Below are 7,723 nucleotides of genomic sequence, written 5' to 3' on the forward strand. Positions count from 1 at the left end.
TGGTTGAGTCTTTGTGTGGTTTTGGTATCAGAGTTACTGTAGCTTCATAAAAGGAATTTGGCAATGACTCTTCTGTTTCTATATTGTGAAATACATTAAGGAGTATAGGTATTAGCTCTTCTTGGAAGCTCTGATAGAATTCCACATTGAAACCATCTGGCCTGGGCTTTTTTTGGTAGGAAGGTTTTTGATAACAGCTTCTAATTCTTCGCGACTAACAGGTCTATTTAGATTGTTCACCTGGTCCTGGTTTTTTTTTTTGTGGTTTCAAATTTTTAATGTTTGTTTTTGCATGCCCTCCCCTCAACCCTGTAAGTAACTTAAACATTATACATCTTGTCAACACTACACCTCAAATGCAGAACACCTATGAAGCAGAGGAATGTTGGCTTTTTAAACAGAAGCAGATAAAAAAAAAGATGCAGGACTCCTTTAGTTCTTCATTAGTCTTAGAAAAACTTTCCAGAATACTGCTTCACACTATAAAAAAGAAAAAATATCCTTCTAAATCTAAAATGCATTAGAATCTTTCAACATCTGCATATTGCTTCACACTGTTCTGCAGCAAATACTGTGCATTCTGTATCTGGTCCTGTGTTCCTGTGATGGTAATAATCTGATCTTCAGATCCTTCCAAAGGCTCATCAATTTTGATCGATGCTCCTGACTCGTGACGGATTTGTTTAATCCACTGACCAACTTTGCCAATAATAAATCCAGCCAAATCTTTGGGAATAGTTACTTGTGTGGTAATAATAGGTCCGCCAAGATCACCATATGAGCCACGACCCCCTGCATAGGAATAATCATATGCAGAACCACCCTGTGGTTCATAAGCCATCTGCCATTCTGATGGACTCCATGTGTCAATTGCAGAGTCCCAAGTTTCATCAGCACTGAACCCAACCATGCCATCATAGCGGTCTCCAGGCCTTCCTCTTCTGTCGTAAGCCATTAGATCTCCCCCTCTGGGAGGTGGTGGTGGAGGAAGAGGAAGATTCCTAGCTCTGCTGCCACCCTGGCCACCACGACCAAAAGGTGGTGGTGGAGGTCCTCAACGAGGGCTCATATCATCATAATCTCTTCTAGAGGGAGGTATGGGACGCCCACCCCGACCAGGAGGCATTCTGTCAAAACCAACTCTTCCCCACATGGGAAATCCCACAGGACGTCCACGGCGGTCATCAAACATCATTGTAAAACCACCATAATCATAGGTTTCATCATAAAAGTTGGGATCATAAGGCTGTGGACGTCCTTTGATGGGAGACTCAGATATAAGGTCAAGGATGATCTTGATGCACTCTACAACCCTATCAGGCTTTCCTCCAATAAGAACAACTCTGTCAGTAGAGTGAGAGCAGCATTCCTGAAAAAGCTTGATTGTTGTCTGAGTGTTTTCTCGAAGTTCTTTAATTTTAGCACCTTTGACACCAATAATTCCTCCTCCCAGACTTTGATGAATCAACAGTCTCAACTCGCAGTCAAAGTCACTTCCTTTATAGTGTTGGTAATTTAAGCATTCCACAGCATCAGATTCGAGCGGGAGCTGGCTGGTTGCAGTGGGTGATGGCAACTGCAGGCCCTCTTCCAAGGTAGGGATGATTTTCTTCAGAATTTCTCCAATCGTTTCAATATCAGCACTGATACTCAGTATGCGCTCGGGGCCACTACTGTCTGGGACTGAAACACTGGCATTGCAGTCTGTACGCAGAGCCTTAATGTTCTTGCCTCCTTTCCCAATCACTGCACCAGCATTCTTGCTCTGAAGCAAAATGCGCAGTTCAACCATCTCATCAGTATTTCTAGATCTTTTAAAGGCTTGCTCCTCTTCCATATCTTCTGCAGGGCGTTTACCAAATTCACCATTGGTTTCAGTGTTGGGGAAGGTTTCTTCTGGCTGCTCGGTCTCCATTTTCTTGGATTAAATGGATACACCAACATGCGGGACCGCAGGCGAGCGGGAGGGGAGCACAAGGGCAACGTCTATGCAGCAGAGGCACAGAGAGGATAATGGCATCTGCCTTAAATGGTTTTAAGTATACTCATGTTGGAACCTTTGATTTTTTTCCAATGGTCTACATGCCAGGCCTTAATTCTCCTTAAAACCATTAAGCTGTTTCTTTATGTCTTCTTTAAATTCCTTTAATTCTTTGATGAAGTGTATGGTTTTTCTTTTAAATACTGTGTCCTGTGGTTCATCTGAATGATTTTCATTAGCAGATCTTCCTATAGGAATGGCAGAGGTTTGTGAGGAGATGCTACTTTGATCATATTTTTTGTGTTTTTGTGATGAGATGTTGATGTATGGCCTTATTCTCTTAGTACTGTATCTTATATGGACAGAGCAGGTTGGGGCAAAAAAGAGGTTGTGTGAATCAAATTGGACTTAGAGATTGGATATGGTTTAGTGGGGTAATGTTAGGTGAACCTGGGGGACTGGACTGGTATGCAGGAAAACTTGAAGAAAAATGAATGCATGTGTGTGTTTCTAAATAATAATTATGAATTACATCAATGTGAAAACTGAATAAAGCTACACACTCAGATTTTATATTAGATGTGTTGTATATTATTTGAAGATTTGTATATTTATATTTGAAATAGCCATGTTCTATGAAGCTATCACAAACAAATACTCAACTATTGCTCCTATGGAAAATTAAGTTAGGCCTCTCTGAACTTTTCTTTAGATTGTTGTAAACAGCTAGTCAACCCATTGCCTGGCTTCATTTGCATTTCGGTTGAACATGCCTTGTTTGTGCATCGTTGATTCATTCACACTGAGCACACAACCCGCAGCTCTAGAACTGAAGGCTGACCTTGCCTGCCCTGTGAAGCACAGCACAACTTTCTCATGAAAGATCCATCAGGGAGAGCTTCAGCATTATGACTGAGGGCCACTTTAACAGTAAAGTCGCCTGAAACCCTTGCAAATTTGTAAAATGCCTGCCACTAAATAGCATCACAAAAAAGCCTTTGTTTACAGGGTAAGACCTGAAACAGGCATCATGTTGGCTTGTTCAACTTCAGCTAAGAATGCACACATTTCTGTTACAAATTTTTCTGCTGATTTCTATGTGCACAATTCCATGTAATATATGAATGTGTGCATACATACATATCCAATGGCTATAAAAACACCTCTGCTATTCGACTGGGGGTTACAAATACATTTTAGTGTGTAGATGAATTCACGCATACGAATTCATGAATAATGAGGATTGAATGTGTGTATTTCTATAATATATGAATTGTATACAACTTTAAAAATCATCTCCAGAAATGAAATCTGCAGGGTTACTTTGTATCCTATTTGTCTATCACATAAAAGAAGCTCGGAAGTGTGATTGAAGTGATTAAAATAAAGAAAAGAATAGACGTCTACATGTTTTTATCTTTAATCATGGTCTTTGAAATCTTGGCTGGAGGCTTTTTCAGTGAAATCTGGTTTTCTACAGCTTCATGTTCTACTAAAATTTAAAACACTGTTGCAAAGTCTAATGTTAAATACTGTCCTTGGCAGGAATATAGAAAAGCGAAAGAAATATGAAATCAGGCTCACCAGCCATTCTAAGAGATAAAAATCATTAATATTTGGATGCATCTCCTCCCAGAGTTTCTTAATGCAATTTTTGTACTGGTGTGTAAACCTCTTTAAAATTGAAGCTGGAATTATATGCTTTCCCTTTCTGCTTTCATTATTTTTATGAGTGTGATTTCTGCGTCCCTCTCATTGTATTTCAGGGTGTGCTTCCTCCTGCTCTCCTTACACTTCTGAAAATGTACTGAAGGCTCTGCCGGTGGCTGCCTTAGCTGAAGAAATAAATGCATATGAGGGCCTCTACTGGGGAGACTAAGATTACTGCTTGATGTGTTTTTTTTTTTCTGTCCTTAAGAGACTCTCACTTAGCTAAAGAACCATTTCCAAAAACACACAGAATACAGCTCACACCAATACAGACTGCCTATCTTATAACTGACCTTTGAGTAAGCGTGAGCTTTCATAGCAACTCAGCTCGATCAAATGTCCCAGGAAAGAGGCGCATGATTTCAACCCCCGAATTAAAGTTTTAAGATGTACATTTCAGCAACTGTCCAGAAGATAGGAAGTTGAGACTCCAAGTTCAATCTGTCCTGACATTATTGTTTTTCAATACAATGAGAGCTAATGTGAACACTCCCGTCTCTGTGGATTACAAAAGGCCATTCTGGATGGAAGAAAGGAGCGATTTCCATCTTTTGTTCTTTAAGGTGTTGCAGGATTATCTTACAACCAAGCAATTACTAAACAAACTCAATCACCTAAATATGTACATATAGTGCTAGCATGACAGAATTCTCAGAAAGCCTCCACTGATACCGAAAATGTCCAGTTTTTCTGTTCTATTATTTTGTTCTTTGCCCTAAAAAAATTTACATAGTCCTTAAACCAAACAAATTGAGATAGTGACAATTACGTGGGGGAAAAAAATGGTGTGAATTGTATCCATTTCTTAAAATACCATAATATACATATAATGTGTTGTGTGAAAAGAATTAATTAACCAACTCATAAAGAAGTGCCATAAAAAAAAAGCTAACAGTGTTAGACACTGGCAAGTACTAGAGCTTTTAAATTAATATATAGTCATTAGTTAATTATTAAAATTAAGCTAAATTTAGTTTTTTAAATCCAAAATATAGCCAAAAATTCATCATTGAAGTTAACACAGAAGATGATGTTTTTAGCTTTGAAATAAAGCAAACATTACTTCTCACTCACTGAACAAGCAAACAAAACCCTATTTTATCCTATTTGAAAGGACTGCTTTTTTCTGTGAACAAGCCCTAGGATTCGGATGAATAGAATATGCTAACACGCAGCCTGCTAACCTATGAGTAGCAAACCAGGAAGTTTTCTCATTCCGCCGGAGCTGACTGCGCATCATTGGCTCCTCGCCGCTGTTATAACCACGTGTTTCCTCCTTACCAGGGGCTATCAGCGCACAGAAGGGTTGGCTGTGAAGCTACCACTTCCCCAATGATCCGCGAGTTAGACAGACACGCCCACAGGTACCGAGCCACCTGGAGTTGTGCTGCCTCGGTGGAACTTGTGTTCCCCTTGGAAACTGCAGCGGGGCTCACACTGCCACTGCAGCCGTCAGCACATTCGACATTTGTAGGTACTCATCAGACGTGGCGAATTTTATCCGCATCATTTCATCCCATTCACACAAAACTAAACAAGACAATCAATCAGTCTACCTAAACTTTATAAATTTAAATTCCTCGTGTACGAAATGGAAGCTGATTGGTAAGTGTAAAATAAAGGCCTACGGTGAATACACAGCTGACAGAAGTTTACGGTCGTAAAAAGCTGCAATGTTGCAAATCCAAAGCCTAATTATCTAGGGTTGTCTGTCGTTCCACTAATAATCATTTTATTTCTTCCTGACCCTACAGCCTTTCAATCACTAGACAGAACTGTTGGAATGCAGTGACTTAGCAGGGCAGGCGCTTCCACCATCCCAATAGCTGAGAATGTCACCAAATAACATCTAAAGCCTATGGAAACCCCACTCGGCTGCAGCCTGACTACCTGCAGTCCTCACCAATGTGTGTGGTAAGTGCCTTAATTTTTGATTTCCTTTTGTTCTGTAACTATCAAAAGTCCACGAAACCAATGTGTCAATTGAACATGTCAATTGAAGTGACTTGGATCCGTGTTCATGGGCCATAGTCACTCATATAAGTGGCTCAGAATGGATTCCTTTCTATTCCCTTTGAGATGAAAGGTGTGTTTTGCATCGACATACGCCAATTAGGTAGTCCTGAGGCACATAGAATCCAAATATAGGTCTATACCTCCTATTCTCGGGCTCAAAGTCAAACTTGCCTTTCTTTACACACATGCACCAAATTGACATTGAGTATAATAAACTGCCAGACCTTTATCTGAAGCAGAGGAATTGCTTTCTTGATTAGGATGTTGATGGAGCCAAAAGTAAAAAAAGTGGGTCTATCAGAACAGGACTCATGTGGGACATTCCTGGGGTGTCACAAATGTTAGCTCTTTGACTCTAACTAGCAAACTTGGGCCATGTGGCATTGTCATGCCATGGGCCAGAAACACAGCTCCACACTGCCACCTGCAGCAGTTTGAGTTCTTTTAAGAGACTTCAGGAAAGGGAACCTGGAATTGTTGATTTCACTGTCGGAAAGACATTCAAAGGGGTCATATGGAAACCTAATATAATAAACATTCCCTAAAACATGTACATGTATGAAGGCGTCCGAAATGAAATAATTAAATAATGAGGGAGACACTTTCAACGGCATATCTATCTAAATGAAGCTTCGAGTACCAGGAATGGGTTACATAGAGTCAAATTGTTGGCCAAAAGGGTTCCATGGGAACCCCAAATAACTCAGACCCAGGGTTACTGGTTATTCTCCACAAACTGACAGTATAACCCTATTTTTGAAGACAGCCCCTACACAACTCACTAAACTTGGAGAAGTCAAGCTGGTACCTGCATAAAGACTTCACCACTATGGACTCTTGTTCTTGGTACTGGAAGGGACTCTGACACTACCAAAGATGAGAAAGCTAAAAACCAGTCCAATTGCCAACCCTTATCTCTACAGTGGTGACCTGCCTGCAAGATACACTGGTGCCATAGTGGCACAAAGTCTGTAGCAGTAATGAGCTAGAACCCCTGCCCAACACTGCCTGGGGAGAAAAAAACCTGTACGTAGATAGCCAAGGTACTTAGAGGAAAACCAAACACTATTGTTCTGCTTAAAGGACACAGCCATAAAATGACTCCTAATGGCATTCTGCTATACTCATAGACCAGTGCCTTGCTCAGCCATCACCAGAGAACCTTCTTCCTGCAGCAGAAGGAGACAAATACAGAGACCCACAGCCAGACAGTATGCAGAGTGAGAGACCTTAGAATGCTCAAAACCCTAAATGGAACTTAGATCTAAATAGACATTTAGAGCTAAATGGAATGTCTCCACCAAAGCCTTCCCCTTAAGGCTAAGGAAACGCCCTTCTGAGGAGGAGGCAGGAAGCATATAAAACCAAGAGAGAATGGAGGGCACCAAAGAAGTGAGGCCATCTAAACACAACAGGACTGATGCACATATGAACTCCCAGAGACTATGACAGCAAGCACGGGGTCTACAGAGGTCTGCACCAGACGGGCTCCTACAGCTGAGAGGAAAAAGTAGACACATTCCTAACCCAGAAGCAATCTCCAATTGATAACCACTTGCAAAAAAAAAAAAAATTAGTTTTCTCCAAGGGAGTCTCACTGGGGAAACAAAACACCCTTAATAGTAAGCACCATGCCCAGCAGTAGATGGCCAACACAAAATGACTCAATGACATAGGTGGAGGGTCTTTGTTTCATGTGTGGCAGGTTTTTTCTAATTTTATGGGTCCTTTGATTATACATACTATAGCTTCCAGTTTTTTATGAGGTTCCTCTGTGTATGTGTGTGTGTTTTGGGAGCTTTTTCTTTGGCTCTTTTCTTTTGTTTAGTGTTTAGTCACATCTCAATTTGTTTTGTTTTATTTTTTGTTAGATGCCTATTTGTTTTCCAAGAAGAGAGGCAGAAAGGATGTGGGTCTGGAGGGAAATGGAGGTATTGAGGAACTAGAAAGAGTTGGTAGAGGGAAAACTCTAATCAGAATGTATTATATAATCTATTTTCAGTAAGAGAAAAGAAA

At 40.5% G+C, this 7,723-nt stretch overlaps 1 pseudogene; it reads right to left on the reverse strand.

Moving 5' to 3' along the window:
- Window positions 1-520: 520 nt before the first annotated feature.
- Window positions 521-1,919, reverse strand: LOC101979524 (annotated as a pseudogene).
- Between the last annotated feature and the right edge of the window lie 5,804 nt (window positions 1,920-7,723).

This window comes from Microtus ochrogaster, chromosome 4 (genome assembly GCF_000317375.1).
Source record: "Microtus ochrogaster isolate Prairie Vole_2 chromosome 4, MicOch1.0, whole genome shotgun sequence".
NCBI lineage: Eukaryota > Metazoa > Chordata > Mammalia > Rodentia > Cricetidae > Microtus > Microtus ochrogaster.